The sequence below is a fragment of the Phaenicophaeus curvirostris genome, chromosome 15 (genome assembly GCF_032191515.1).
Source record: "Phaenicophaeus curvirostris isolate KB17595 chromosome 15, BPBGC_Pcur_1.0, whole genome shotgun sequence".
In the NCBI taxonomy this organism is placed as follows: Eukaryota; Metazoa; Chordata; class Aves; order Cuculiformes; family Cuculidae; genus Phaenicophaeus; species Phaenicophaeus curvirostris.
Window position 1 is genome coordinate 2,472,389 of NC_091406.1, and position 15,489 is coordinate 2,487,877.

General features: G+C 40.1%; 1 long non-coding RNA gene across 1 annotated transcript; it reads right to left on the minus strand.

Annotated features, from left to right (window-relative positions):
- Positions 1 to 1,213: 1,213 nt before the first annotated feature.
- Positions 1,214 to 4,357, minus strand: LOC138726928 (uncharacterized). The gene is made up of 3 exons (XR_011338500.1): positions 4,097 to 4,357; positions 2,461 to 2,549; positions 1,214 to 1,378 (listed from the first exon to the last, which is right to left on the minus strand). It is a non-coding gene; the product is annotated as an uncharacterized lncRNA (long non-coding RNA).
- Between the last annotated feature and the right edge of the window lie 11,132 nt (positions 4,358 to 15,489).

Sequence of the window (15,489 nt, forward strand, 5' to 3'; positions counted from 1 at the left end):
TTCTTCTGCCTTTGGGACGGGCAGAATCTCACTGCTATGAGCAGGAGGAACCAAAATAGGTCACAGGCAAAGTCAAAACATGACAGGTCACCTTAATTGTAAGTGGGCAGCTTGCATGGAAGCCAACAAAAGTTTTGTATGAAAGGAAATGGCACAATTACAGCTTCCCATCACAGCTGTTTACAAACACAGATGGAGAAGATATTACAATGAATGAAAAAAAAAACCAAAATTTCTGTATAGTTGCGTTGCGCTAATGACACTCGCTATGCTGTAATTCCATAAAGGAAAGAATAAAGGCTTATCTAAATGAGTTTGTTCAGCCTTAAAAGGAAAAGACTCAGTAAGGGACCTCACAGCACTTGCACCTACAGAGAGGGAGGGCAATGAGTTGGACCCAGCTGCTCCTCATGGGCACATAGTGAACATGCACAGCAAAGGGTGCAACGGGATCTTCTGGTTAGATAGAAGGGGAGGAAAAATCACCCTGAGGGCTGTTAAACATTGGAACAGGGGCCCAGAAAGGCTGTGGGATCTCTCCTTTGAGATATTTAAAATACAACTGCACAGAGCTCTGAGCAACCTGCTCTAGCAGACTTTGCCTTGAGCAGGAGGTTGGGCTCAGTGACCTCCAGAGGTCCTGTCCACCTAAATTACTCAACAATTATGTGATTCTATAAATAGCTTTTGACATCAGCCTCTAGAAAAAGGAGAACCTCTTAATGAAAGTAAGCGGCTAATCCCATGATCGGGCAATCAGGCTGGTATATGTATTTTTTAATGCTATTGGAAGTAACGTGTATTCTAACCAGATGACCAAATCAGAGGCTCAGGTTTCAAATCAATAGTGAAAACTGATCTAGAAAGTCTTATTTTCTGTCTAGAAGCATAAATTCTGTTTAAAATTACAGATAGAATATTATGACGAATATTTGCTGCTGTGATATAAGATTATCTGTTATTTCATTTTCACTCTTACGAATACTCCTGATGAGCTCTGAACTGAGATCTTTCACCTACCCTGGTGTTCCATTGTGGTTGTGCATGTTCAGCATCACTGAGACCTCAGCATCACCACTCTCAATTAACTGACTATTTTCTTTCCATTCCAAGGAGCAAAAGCAGTGCCAATTTTGAAGATGCTTTAATCTGTCTAACCCAATGGTACCACAAAGCAATAGCAATGATTCAAAAGTGACCATAGGCTGATGAGTGGGTTTCTCCTGAGGGTGGCTTCCATGTCCTTACACACTCAAACGATGCAGTGTGGAAGTAATCTGCAAGCACTTATCACTTGCAAGTATGGGTGACAGAGCTACATCTGTGTAAACCGTAGCCATGAGTTTCATTGATTCTGATGGGCAATTTATTTCTGAGTCTGCAAGGCAAACCCATAGAGACCAGCAGTCAATACCGGTAGAAGTGAATTAGCGCAATAACACACATCTTTTGGGTGAGTGGGCAGGCAGAATAGTTGTTATTCCTATTAGCTCAGATTCAGGTGGAAAAAGAAAGGAGGAGGCGTCAACTGTACGCTCTATGGATCTTGTTTCTCCTTTTAGTTTAACATGGTTAAAAAATATGCCACTACTCTATTTCTTTCTCTCATTCTTTCTTCCTTTCTCTCTTTCTTTTTAATATTGGTGCATTTTAAACAGGAAGAAATAGAGAATGGGGACATGCCTAGTCCCTATTCTCATCTCACCTTCTTCATGTATTGTGTAATTCCCTAATGGCTGGAAACCTGTTCAACAGACCTCATTGTCAGCGTGGCCAGACCTCAAGGGACAAGACCCACAGCTAATATTCAAGACAATGTATTCCTGACTATGAATACTATGAAGAGCTGAATCCTTTTCCTTCTCATTTTTTTTCTCGCACATGGCCTTAATAAAGATTTTGCAGTCCTGTCTCCCTGGGGCCACACGGGTACCATCTATTATCTGCATTTAAATATTCTCTCCCTGTGTCAGACCCCAAAGTGAAATCTGAAAACCAGGCAATAGTTTGTTCCACACTTCCTGAGCAACATACAAACAAGTGTCTGCAAATAAGTAGAGCTTTAAACCTAAAAAGAGCCACAGCATAAAAAGGAAATACAACCAAGCTTAGAGTCTTTGCCCTTCTAGGAATGCTGAAGTCAAGGCATGAACCTGATGAAACTTGAAATAAGAGACTTCTACAACCAGGACAAGACCTATTTTTACAGCAGTACTCCCATGTGAAGTGGATGAAATATCCCCTTTTCTTCCTGCCCTGCTCTCCATGCCCTCAAATGTGGAGCTGTGTTTGCTCCAGGTGGAGAGCTGCTCTTCTGGGAAGGAAGAAAAGAAGGAAGGAAGAGCATTAGATTAGCTCCCCCATTACTCTCACTGACATAAAGAAATTACGAGATTATGAAAAGCACAGCTGGCCTTGAACTATTTTGAAAACCCAGAGCCTCTGTGCTCTAAAGCCTACCTTGAATCCAGGTCTGAAAATCCCTTTGGAGATGTACAGCCCCCTGTGCCAACAGCGTTCGATCTCTACATCTCAGGTGACCAAATTATCTGGAGATGGTTTCTAGCCATTTGTATCATTCCTGCATCACTGAGAAAGGAAAGAAATAGCCTGCGCAGCACAGCTTGTACGGCTGAGGCTTTGTTTGGGGCACCTGGTTTCACTGGTGCTGCTGTGGGGGCAGTTCCTCCAAACTCTTCCTGAGAGCAGGGGTGTGAGCGTTGCCTCTCACATAAGCAGAAACCTTCACGTCCTTGTGCCTTTTCTATTGAAAATAATAACAATGATGCATTCTTGGAGCACGTATTGACGTATCATTTCAGTCACTAACCGGTGTTTTTACTTCGTTAGTTGATAAATTTAAATCCTAACTTCTTATTCAGACAAAACTCCCATTTTTTGGAGTGAAAACTAATAACTAGACCAAGATTTGGTCCACAGCTGGACTGGTCTAAGTGGAAATGTACGTGATGCGATTTTAAGAAGTGAGTGAAGCCAGCTGTAATAAGGCTGGTGTGGAAAAAGGGAAAGATACACAGGCATAAATTAATCCTTTTCTCCCATTATTTGGAAAGTTATAGATATTTAGGGTGATCATTGACATTTCATATTGGCCAACTCCTAAACTTTAGTCTCCCATGGGAAAACTTAGAGCCATCCAGGTAGAAGTGATGCTGCGTGACTTCAGAGACCAGTCCCTGATCCTGGTAGACAACCAGAAAGTCATAAGATGGGAAGACTATAAAAAACCCCAAACCTGCTGGCTGAAAATTATTTATCCAAGCAACTTAGTGAGTATTTATAAATAAGAAATACAATAGCACTGACTGGTGTTGGCTCAAAAATTAACCACAATTAATAAATTGACCCATCCTACATACTGTGTTATTTTCCGTGACATTTTCACAAGCTACAAATCTGATAATACAATTAAATGACAAGTTCAATCACTTCTTTATTTCATGTATATGTATAGTATGATATTTTATAGCTGTATTACTGAAAAGACTGTTTACTCACGCTGTATCTTCCCTGGCATAATTCAGCGCTTTGCTTGCCTAAGAAATTACTTGTCTGCATTTTGATTAAAAAAGCAAAACCTCATTGTTCCCGTGGCAAATGAATTCAGTCTTTAAATGAAACTCATTGTCACATCCTTTCCTATGCAGCAAAGGCATTCAGCTCCTGCAATGGTTTTACCCTCTAACACAGCACTTTTGTGTCTGTATCTGATCCAGCCATGATTCATTTTGCTCCCAAAGCTTCATCAATGTTTGGGCTCTGTACTTAGTTCTCAATGAACTGGCTATAAGGCAGTAGTTACAGCTCCCTGGAAAATGACACACAGTAACTCTGTCAAGTTTTTTATTAGCTTGGATAGGTCTTTTATTTTAGCAAGGTCTTTTATTACCTTGGATAGCTTTGAACTAGTTCCGAAGTGGATGAGTGAAGACCTAGAGATCCAATTTTATATCTGAAGCCATTAATTTTTTTAACCACAACCCCTTGATTATTGATAGGCTTTTGTTCTTTATTGTCGTTGTACAACACATTGTTTCCAGTGAATCAGAGCTCACAAACTTTCACAATTAATTACCGGAGTTTGGATGGGTCGTGGCAATCCGCCAGCAGACGTCTCTGGCTTTCAGGATACAAAAAGCATCAGAAGATAATCTGATCCTTTTTTGTTCCATAATACGTGGCAGAAAACATCATACAAATATTACAGAGAGAGGAAGCATCTGTAAATCCCAGATGGTGGTTATTCTTTCATCCATTAATCCAGAAAACCACCTAGTTTGGGGTAGGTTAGCATTGCACCTCAGTAACTCCATAAATCAGAACGGAGCCTATCAAAATAAATAAGCACTAATGGGGCAGTAAGACCAGGATCAAGCTGCAGAAGTGCAGAAACATGAAAAAAGCCCCACAAATAAATAGAAGATCATTGAAAACATCAAAGTCTCAAAAGCTATGTTCTTGCCAAAATAGTATGCAATTCACTCTAATTCTGCTGCCCTTCAGCCTCAGAACCGTTCTCTTAATTTGCACACTTTGAGTTACACTTTTATGGCTTTAACATTTGTTAAAATTGAACTGATCTCATAACCTGGATTTCTTGCCTGGAGTAAAATGATGAAATATGTGTTTGAGGAAATTTTGGGAAATGACCAAGAAATTAATTTTCCCCCATTTTTCTGATGGAGACTTCTTTACATTATCAAGACATTTAAATAATCTAAAGCTTTACATTCACAAAAATTGCAGAAATCTTGATTGTTTTTTTCTTTTTAAAAAGTGCTGGGAATACAACATTTTCTTAATGAACCACAGTACAATTTCCTTACAAATCCAGTTGTTCAAAGATGCCTTCTTTTGAAATTCAAACTTAAAAAGCAACTGTCTGTAACACTTGAGTTAACTCAGACTGTCAGATAGCAAAGTCAGCCTCTGACTGTTACTTAATAAAGTTTAGTCCTTTTATATCAATCAGTTTTCTTCACAAATCAATTAAAACTTTTATCTGCTTTCATGTTTAGCTCTTTTGCCTTAGAATTATTCTTGCATTGGGCTGCAGCATGCAACATTTTTCTGCGTTGTTCCTTGGATTATTTATGTCATTGTGGCATCCAGAGACCCATGTCACGGGACAAACACCCCTGGTACCACTAATATAACAATCAGTTCCAACCATCAAGCAGTCAGATAAATGGAAATCCACGTTGCCACAAGGATCTGCTTGGCAAGAATCCAGCCAGAGACTTGGCAACAAGGAAAGAATTCAAAATCATGTTTTTTCCTTTAGCGTTACATATCCCGCTCCTGTTTCTTGGTCCCCATGTCCTTATTGCAGCCGTGGCAGAGGAGTGCGGCCAGGAGCTGGGTGGGGGTGCTAAGTGTGCAGATGATGCTAAGAATTTGCCTTCCTTAGCACCAGAACTCAGCATGGCTTGGCAGGGCTCGTCCTTCTCTGCACAAGTACCTAGGACCACAGCGCATCCTCATGGGTTTGCATTTAAATCACAAGTTTTAGAAGCTTCCACTTTCCTTACGGACCCTGTTGCCAAGATCTTGCAGACAGATTACACTGACCTGCTAAAAAATTCATTTTGTAAGGATCGGCTAAAGTTAAATCTAAGAGAAAAACCCTAGGATTAGACTCATATTTCAAACTGACTGTTCACTGAATAAGAACTCACAACGTGAGTAGGGAGAGCAGAATGGTGTCCAAAGCCACTGGAATTGTGATGGGCTGGAGCAGGGACGAGAACCATCCCGGGAGCTGGTGTTGCTTCAGCAAAAGGGCAAGGATTTGCAGCTGCCACATGGGATGGGGCTGGGGAACTCCAGGGATCGCTCCTCCTCTGCTCCATCCAAAGACAGACTGCTCTGGAAATGTTATTGTTTCTAATAAAATATTCCTTAGAAGAAATCTGGAAGCCAATTATAAAATATGGAAAAAGAGTCTGTAGGCTGGGCAGTTTTTTTGAAACAGCACATTATGTATGTGAGTTGCAGTGTGAAGGAAAAAACCACAAGCTTGCTCAATCTTTGATGAACCCACGGTCATTCCCCCGTGCCGTGAAGATGGAGACTCCCTTTTTACAAGGAGTCATATGGAAAAAACAAGGGGTAATGGGTATAAGTTGCTCCTGGGGAGATACTGATTGGATTTCAGAAGAACATTTCTCACAATGAGAGCAGTTAAACATTGGAATATCTCCCCAGGGAAGTGGTAGATTCCTCTACACTGGGCATTTTTAAGGCTCAACTTGACAGGGCTCTGGGCCATCTCATTTAAACTATATAGCACCTGAAAAAGTTACACCAGGTCATCCTAGAGGTCCCTTCCAGCCTGGCGCTCTGTGATTCTATGAAGCCAGCCAGCCAGCACCAAAGCCTTTAATCTCAATGTTCAGAAACTATCTTCACAAGTTGTAGCTGGTATCTGGATTAAGACTTTCTGTACACATTTCCCCTTTTGATTTTGATAAAACAAAAAAATATTCTATAGATGTTGGTGTTGATTTACTTTGCCCAATCCCTCGTATATTTGCCATCTGGAAACACCTAAACGCCAGCAGGTTTTGGCCTCAGGTTAGAAAGTGTTTGCAATTTATTTCTCAGAATTGCTAATAAGTTTCCTTGCCAAAAATAAAAGGGAACAAACAATGATTCAGCAAAGCCTTTGAAGATCAAAAAGAAATATAATTAATTTGTTAAAGTGGAGAAATACCCAAAATATCTGTTAACAAAATTGCATTTGACCTTCTGCATTTTTCTGCTGCGAAGACAAGCTAATTTTATTTTCACTGTGACCTTAATGAGTAAAAAGTCGATCCCAACAGTACGGGGAATTCAGAGGAAGTGATCAGACTCTTGGATGCATACATCAGTGAAAATAATAATAAAATATATAAAATAATAATAAAATAATAGTGAAAATAATAATAAAAAAAAATAATAAAATAATAAAATAAAAAAATGACAAAATCCACCCAATGACCCAAAGCAAAGCCAACTACTTATTTAATTTTCATATTTGTCAAATTACTTTAATATTGGCTTTGAGCGGATTTGTCTTCCTGACTCTGCCAGAACCCCTGAGATAGTGGGGTGCTGGTGCCTGGGGACCCAGCTCCTTGGCTCCATCAGGAAAGAGGAGCATCACAATCCTGCATAATCCCACGTAATCCAGCCTGGTATGAGGCTGCTTTATGTGACCACTCAAGCCTGGGGATAATTCCTTAGTCTGTGTCATGGGTTCATACCAAAATCCACGTTCATTCCCAAGAAGACGACCCCCTCCTCCCACATCATCTCCTTCATTCAGAACAACAGAAAGAAAATAGGATGCCAGCGGGAGTTCCTAGTTTGAAAAATTCATCCAATACCCTGCAATGTCACCAATGCGATCTGGAACTAAACACGCCTGAGAAGACAAATTCCTCAACTGTTCGGCGCTGAAGGACAGAGTAGGTAACATTAACTTGTCTAACTGTTTACTCGCTTAGCTAATCTAACATAATCTGCATTGATTAGATTTTGATTTCATGCTGGGTGAGTATACTGCTTCCATGCACCTTTCGGTTAATTTGTGGACCATCCCAAAAAGTCATTTTTATGACATGTTTAATGCTCTAAAGCTGCGAGGGAACAGCAGAGAGAGAGAAGGCGGCCAACTCTACTGGTATTAAAAGGGTCATTAAACTCAGCATTAGGTAAAGGTCTTGTTTTGGGTTGCACTCAACTCGCTCGATTAAAAACAAAGTGTAAGCAAAAGGCATTCAAGAGAAATATTCAAACGCACACTGCAATGTAGATTCTCGTGTACACAACCGTACAGAGCTTATGCACACTCCCTGTCCCTTACCCGAGCTGCTTCCACAAGGTTTTAAAGATCACAAAGCCTCAGTTCACGGGCTCCATACTCCAACAGTTTATGGGTGAATATGTTATAACGAGCATAATGAGACTGCCATTTGCTTGATAAATCCTAAATGTCTGCATGAGAAGAACAGAGGTAATTTTAAGCCTAATGAAATGTTATAAATACATAATCTTTTGATCGCTCTTTTGGGTTTTACTGCCACGGGGTCAGAAACTTCCCCCAGAGTTTATTTAAAGCATTTACTGCTTTGAATAATAGAAGGAGGGCAGAGCAGAATTTGGACCAAAGAAATTAAATCTCAGCTCCGACGAGTGTAGTTTAATGAAATGCAGGATTTATTGCATTTAATGCTAGGGAGTTTTGGCATATAAACAATACTTTCTGCAGAACAGGAGTGAAGAAACACTGTTCTAGCTAAAAATGAAAAAGCTTGGATGGCTTCATGGGCCTTTAATAGGTAACAAAGTTCACAGCCTTCACCTTGAAGTCTCCAGTTGAAATTTAGATTGATTGTGACTAAAAGTAATTTCTGTCTGACAGCTCATGTGAAGAGAGTTACTTCATTTCATAACAAATGTGTGGCCAACAGCCTAAAAATTATTATCACAATTTAACAAGTCCATTGGCAGTCCCAGAGGCACCAGGGACTGCTGGAAGTCAATCCTGCCTGTCTGGGCTCAAGAGAAGCCGATGAGGGGAGGGGAAAAAAACCCAGAAGCAAATCTATGAGCATTATAACTCTTCCGTGGAAGAGCTCGCAAATTTAATTGCTCGAGCCTCTCGGTAGGAGCAAAATTTACCTACTTCTTCACGCAAGACTGCAGGCTGGCTAATGTATGATTTTTGTTCCACAGAGCTGAGTTTTCCAGTTTGTGGGAAAGGAAAATGAACATTTTAGGTCATGACCGGTTGGGAAGCAGATGATTTTCTTCAGACAGTAATATGCCAGTTTCTGCCCTAGGAGGGAGATGCACAGCATGGGACAATTCTGGCAAACACCAAACCCGAGGTGTGATCGTGTCCCTCAGTGAAACCCCAAAATTAGGTAGAATGAGCCAAGACACATTGACTCAGCTTGCTTTTCTACATCTGCTGCATGACAAAGACTTTCCAACACAGCTCCCATTACCTAATTCAATATACATTTTCTATTTCAAACAAAACTGAACGAGCAATGAAGCAAAGAAATAAGCCTATATTCATCCGAATTTTAAATTATTTTTGCTCATATCTGAGAAAAGTTCACTGCCTTTCCCGGAGTAATTGACATGTTTCAGGAAAAGGAATTTAAGGGACCCAGAAAATGTGTTCACAAAATGTAGATTCCAACTCTTCCTAAATAAACGTGCCTGGCAAAATGTTTGCAAACCCATCCATTCAGGAACCTGAAATGCAAAGTGATTCTCTGACCAGCTGCAGCTGAAAGTATTCATATCATTAAGCAGTAATAATCAGCTATTAAACTTAAATAATAATTAAGAAGTAGTCACTGCCTATTAGTGACAACCCTAGGAGGAGAAAGTGAGGGTGAATTAAGGCTATTGGCAAAGCACGCATTCAGCTTTATTGTTTTAGTTAAATCTCCTGCTGGCAATGCTTCATGCGCTTGTACTTTACATAGAGAGTATGGGAGTAAATCCAATGAAGTCACACTTGGAAACCCTTATTTTAGTGCTTGGGTTATTGTAGATCACATAATACAAAGAACCCAACCATATAACCATTCATGGACAAAAAGCAAGTCTGGCTAAATCAAAGTAAATAATCACATGAGATTTTATATGTGCGTATCTATCAGTCTACTTACATATATATGCTTAAATACTTATATTTATGTATTTATCAATAGATGATAAGGGTCCATTGACTGATTTTTACAAAAAAATGGGGAGATGGTTCTATGTTAAGGAGAAACTGCATGTAATTGAGGGCTTAATTATTTATTATGACCTGGGGCAGCTTTAAATTATGAACTTTTTCACATTTGATTTTCATGGCAGAGAATATCAACCTTCTTCTCTTTGTGCATGTCTCATCATTTCGTCGTCAGCTTAGTTTTTCCAGTTGGTGCACGGGACAGATTCTGCCTTTAGGTGAGCAAAACAGCACTGATTTCAGTCAGCGAGTGATGTATGTGGACATCCAAGGACTAGGCTTCGTTCTGTATGGGACAGCCACTCTCACTGATTTATGCTCTGTATTTTCAGAAGTGCAATAACCGCGTTGCATCATTTAAATCAGAAACATGTAAATTATCCAAAAAGCTGAGGCAGGCAATTCTTGCAGGAGAGAACACCACCTTTGTTGGGTCAAGAAAAGGGATTATTTCCATGGCTACCAGTGACTCTTAATTGCCATAATAGACTCTTACCCAGTGAGAAGCTGTTAGGCTTGCAAAGTGCAGTGAATGCTTACTTTGTGACAAAACCATTAACTACAGAGAAAAGTTCTCAAAGTACCACTGAAACAAGGAAAAAAATATAGACTAGACAGTTGCTCCGCATCTCCAAGAGTGGTGCACACAATGTTAGATTTCCATGTCTTCCACAGGGAAAGCAACAAAAACCCTCTTGTTAGAATCTATTAATACCCTTAATCTTCCTGGTTCCCAACTCTACATAAACAGAATTATTAGATCTCCAAATCCCTTTCGTGTAGCTCCTATTGATTTTCATAGTGCCAACACCACCCCCTGCTCGTAAAGCACATCACACTTTTGCTGTTTTGACCTCACAGACCTTAAATATGCCTTGAGTTGGGCACAATAGAACCCTGGTAGCCACTGGGAATCTTGGCTGAATATCTACATATAGATGATAGACACAAATAACTGCAATGTTGTTTCTTCAGCTTTTCCTGTCTCTTTCTCTTCTAAATGCCAAAATTTTATAGGTATTTTTGCCTTTTTCATTCTTCACAAAAACCACTTTCAGGCCAGGATAATTTTCCAGGCAAATTGCACACTTGTCAAATCACCTGATTAAAAGCCCCGTATTCATTACTATAAAAACCAACATGCTCGCTGAATCATTAAAAAGCAGATTGGTCAGTAATAATAATCAGTTTCCTGCTAATAAATACAGCTTGGCATGCCTAATTCTGTGTCCTACTCAAATGCTAACGATGAAGAATTTAACTTTTAAAAAGCACATTACTGAACGTAATATTAGTGCATTGGTCTTAGTAAGGAGCATTACTACTGTCTTTAAAGGGCAGTCAGTTCACGTATTAATTATTTCACTCGAAGACTGCATTGATTTCTTGAAAATTTTTTCATGCATAAAAGAAATTTGAATATTGTATACGGCTAAACCCTCTCAATCAACTTGAATACAAAGAAAGACCAAAGACATACTTGAATTCAAGAGCTGGCGTCAGAAATGGAAGTGCGGTTAAGTGAGTTTGGTGCATTATTCATCTCTGCATGCTCGTGTGACAAACACCCACAGGGACACACAGCAACCTCTTCCACATTGCCAAGTGTGGTAGTGAGTCCCTCATTCCTGTATATGCTCCAAAGAGATCCTCATGGGAAGGAAGCACCCAGAGAAGCCTTCAGCTTCTCACTCATGCCCCTTACAGGTGGCTGCTGCTTCCTGAAGCTCCCCCTTGGACGTCTCTCTCTCTATGTGTCTGCCCATGTCTGGTTTTGGTCTGTGGTTTGTCATTCTTTAGGAGATCTTCTGTCCTTAGATGTAGATCTCATGACCTCATGAGAGCTCTTTGCCAGTGCTGTGTGTAGAGCTGCCCACAGCGTTGCTGCTGAGCCCAAGACAGGAGCTCACAGCTGAGCCCCGTTCTCCAACCTCTGTCTAATCTGTGTTAGCTTCCGAGACACTGTTATCCCAGTACTGCAAACTGAGACCAAACGCATGACAATAAGCAGCACAAGTAGCTTATTGCATGACTGACACTAGGCATTAGTAAGTAAGAGCAAAGACCTATAAATATGAACCAAGCGAACCAAGATTTGTAGCTTAGCTGGGTCTGTGACTGCTTCAACTTCAACCCTCTTAATTTTACTGTCTTAAAAACACAGAAGTGCCGCGATTCATAAATTTCAACAGTTTATAGTGACCTATTTTGAAAATCTGTAATTTTTGTCAGTCTCAAAAAAGCCAGATCCAAACAAGAACCTGAACCTCATTAGTTGGAGAACTGATACTGAGAGTTTTTCACAGACCTTCATCAACAAGTTACATCAGGGAGTTAAACATACTGAGTAACAAATATATCAGAAAGTTTGCATTGCGGAACAAAACTCATGTTAAAGTTTCATATATATTTAGGCTGTTGTCAGCCTTTGGTTGCATTCTAAGTAAGATTTAGATTTGATTTTTTGATTGAATAAGAACTGTTGGACATTAAGGCTTCTTTCTACTGCTTTCAACTTCTGTGTTTTCTTAGAAGGTAATTTTATCCTCCAGGCACAATCCTCCTGCCCTCATGTGAGAAAAGCTTTGAATCCTATAAATACATCTCCAAGGAAAGAGTTGTGTCATCCTCTCCTGCCTTTCTGATAAACTTCTATTTATACAACAATATTTACAAATAAATCCATCTATAATAATTTCTGTTGGCATTCAACAAGGGTCAAGAGCATTTCATATTCTGGAAAGAAAGAACTTCACGCTGCTAGAGGTTCAGTTGAAAATACCCAGAGTTCAGGAATGCTACCAACAACTATTCTGTAGAACAAACGTGCTCAGTGAAAATCCTTTGACAAGGAAAAAGGTCAGGAAATTTGTCATTTTACAAGGATGATCTTAGTAGTACATAAAGGAGTTCTCAAAACAGTGAACTAACATTTACTGAACAAAGCAATAAGAGTAAAATTATTAAAATGCTACCAACTTCTTACAATTATTGTCATGATGCAGATTATTTCTTCAAAGGAAAAGTTCTCATTTTGATTTGAAAGATTTGAAGTGTTTTGCTCCCTCTGCACTACCACAAGTCCTTAACTCACAGGCTAAGGAGTTTAAAGGGAGAAGGAAGAAACCAGGGTATGTGGGCACACAGGGAAGGGTATGCTGAAGCATGGATTAGTTGTCATAACTCTCAGAGGCAGTTTGAAATAGCATTATGGAATTGCATATGGGCTTGTAAACTAAATAAAAACACAGGGAAAAAAAGGAAAAAAAACCCCAACCCCATAACCTCTTACTACTAAAACACATTGTTGAAAGCAAATCCTTTGATGAGAAATTTAACATTTCAAAGAGTGATTTGTTTGTCCCAGGCCAATTCATTCGATCTGAGCGAGTGGTAGAGTTAAGAATATAAATTTCAAGAGCGTTCTTGGGCGGTATTAGGTGCTGCCTAACGGCAGGAAGTCATTTCCCTGCTCAGAAGAAGCTCCTGGTTTCTGTGTGATTTAAAATGCCACCAGAAATAAAGGAATTATCAAGGCATGGCCTTGATGTACGAGCCTATTTAAATCCCTGGGGTGAGACGCTAAGGACTACTCTTCCAAAACAGCCTGAACGGGATCATTAAGCAGTGCAATAATAGCTTGGAATTGGTTCCTGCAGTAGAAGGATGGAGCTGTAGTGGGTGTGCAGGAAAGAGCTGCTCAATTACAGGCAGCTGAATAGAAAGGCTAAATAGGACACGGGATACAGCAAACATTTCAAGCTGCTGAAAAGCTGCAGGTGGAACCAAGTATGCACCGAACACTCCTCCTCACAGATTCAGGTTCAGATGAAAGTTAGACTACTTGATGTGTTGAAGGAATTTCGCTTCCCAAAGGCATCCTTTAGGGAGTAGTCCTTCTCCGTTTGATAGTCCAGACTTGCATGTCCAAAGCTAGCAATCATGGTCCATGTACCTCTCAAAATGAAATCACTTGCACCTTTGGAACTTCAGAAAATGTGGTGGGGTTTTCTGTTTGGTTGGATTTTTGTCTGTTTGTTTGTTCATCCCTACGTAGAAATGCAAAGGTGGAGAGTCGTGCTCAATGGGGCTGGAAAGATGAACGCTGCACCATAAACCTGCTTTGTCCTCTGAAAAGCCACCACTTACTGTGTGCTCGTAGGTATAGAAGCTGAGCAGCAAAAGGCAGAGTGGTGACATTGCTCTTCCAAATACACCAAACGCTAGTGCTGAGCTAGCCCAGAGGACCTGAAGACTGACACAAATTACTCAATTATGGACAAAGGAGAGAAAAATGTTCCCAAGAACATCCAGTATCTAGCTAATTTGATGCAACATTTTGCCATTTATTTTGTGCATTTCTTGAGGTTTCTGGTAGAATTCCCATCGTAAACCATGGTAGACTCAGTTTTGTCCTAAATCATCAGAACTCTGGTGATCTTTCAACACCACCTCCTTGAACTCAGTCCTATGAAGCTGACACTAACTGCTCATTTGTAATTAGCAAGTTTCACTGTACAAATTCTGAAATTCAAGGTCCCCATCTTACATGCACATAGACTTATAATTTTATCATATGCACTACAGTAACATGGTTGCCGGGGCAAGAAGAGGTGAGCAAGTAAATAACATTTTGCAGAGCCTAGCCTCAAATTTAAGCAAGCATATATAATACTACGTGAGAAAAATCCACATGAAGAGGTAGGAGAACCCAATATTTGTCAAATTGCTACTTTCTCTGTGTCTGGTCTCAGAGATGTCATCTGATTTGCTCTTCTCTCTCAAAAGGTAAATGAAACCTTTTAATAACAGCCAGATAAATAACCAACGGTAAATTCTGTGTTTCTGCTTTGCATTCTTGGCTCATTTGGGCTCCCACTGATAAAGCCCATGGGTGATTGTCCCAAGCCTTGTGAAAAACTCTCTATTCAGCTCCCCTAAAGAAAGTGGAGAACTTTGGGCTGTCTTCAACCATCTCCTCCATTTTATCTCCTAATACACAAGACCCACTGACTACTTTTTAAGAGATACCTCTTCTGATAGGTCTTTCTCTTCTTGAACAATTACTACGTAATAAACTATTTTATCGGTTTTGCTTACATACTGTATTTCTGAAAACAAAACAATAAATGGCTGTAAAACCAATAAAATGTACTAGGCTAGTGTTTTATTACAAACAAGCCAATACCATACACTGCAGCATATTTTTCAGCTCAATGCACCAGGATTCTTATTGTCCAGGTGAACATTCCTGGCTGTAAATCGCAGCACTATAGCTCTTTTCCAGCGCACTCTAAAACTTCTTTAGGTTGATGTGCCTTAAAACACTCCTAGTCCTTGGACAAATTTATGGGGAGGATAAAGCTTGGCGGTTTTATGCCAAGGCGTTTTTAACTTTGCTAGCCACCCTGGAAGCACTCCGAGGTGCTGCACGGGGAGCACAGACCGCACAGTTCAGTGGTAAGAAGTCCTTCATCACCCCAGGTAGACCTTGCGGACACAGCCCTGGGACTGAGCAGCAACCGATCCAGCTGATGGACTACTGACTGACTTTGGATGATGGTTTCCAAAGCAGGGACCCTGCACATCTTTCTGGCAATTAGCAGCCATGGATAAGATGAATACTGAATAAAATATTCAACAAGACTTGAGTAAGACTCTTCAGTATATTTCCCTAACTTTTCCTATTCATTTTTCTTCTGCCATTGCCCGTTGTCCCCAAA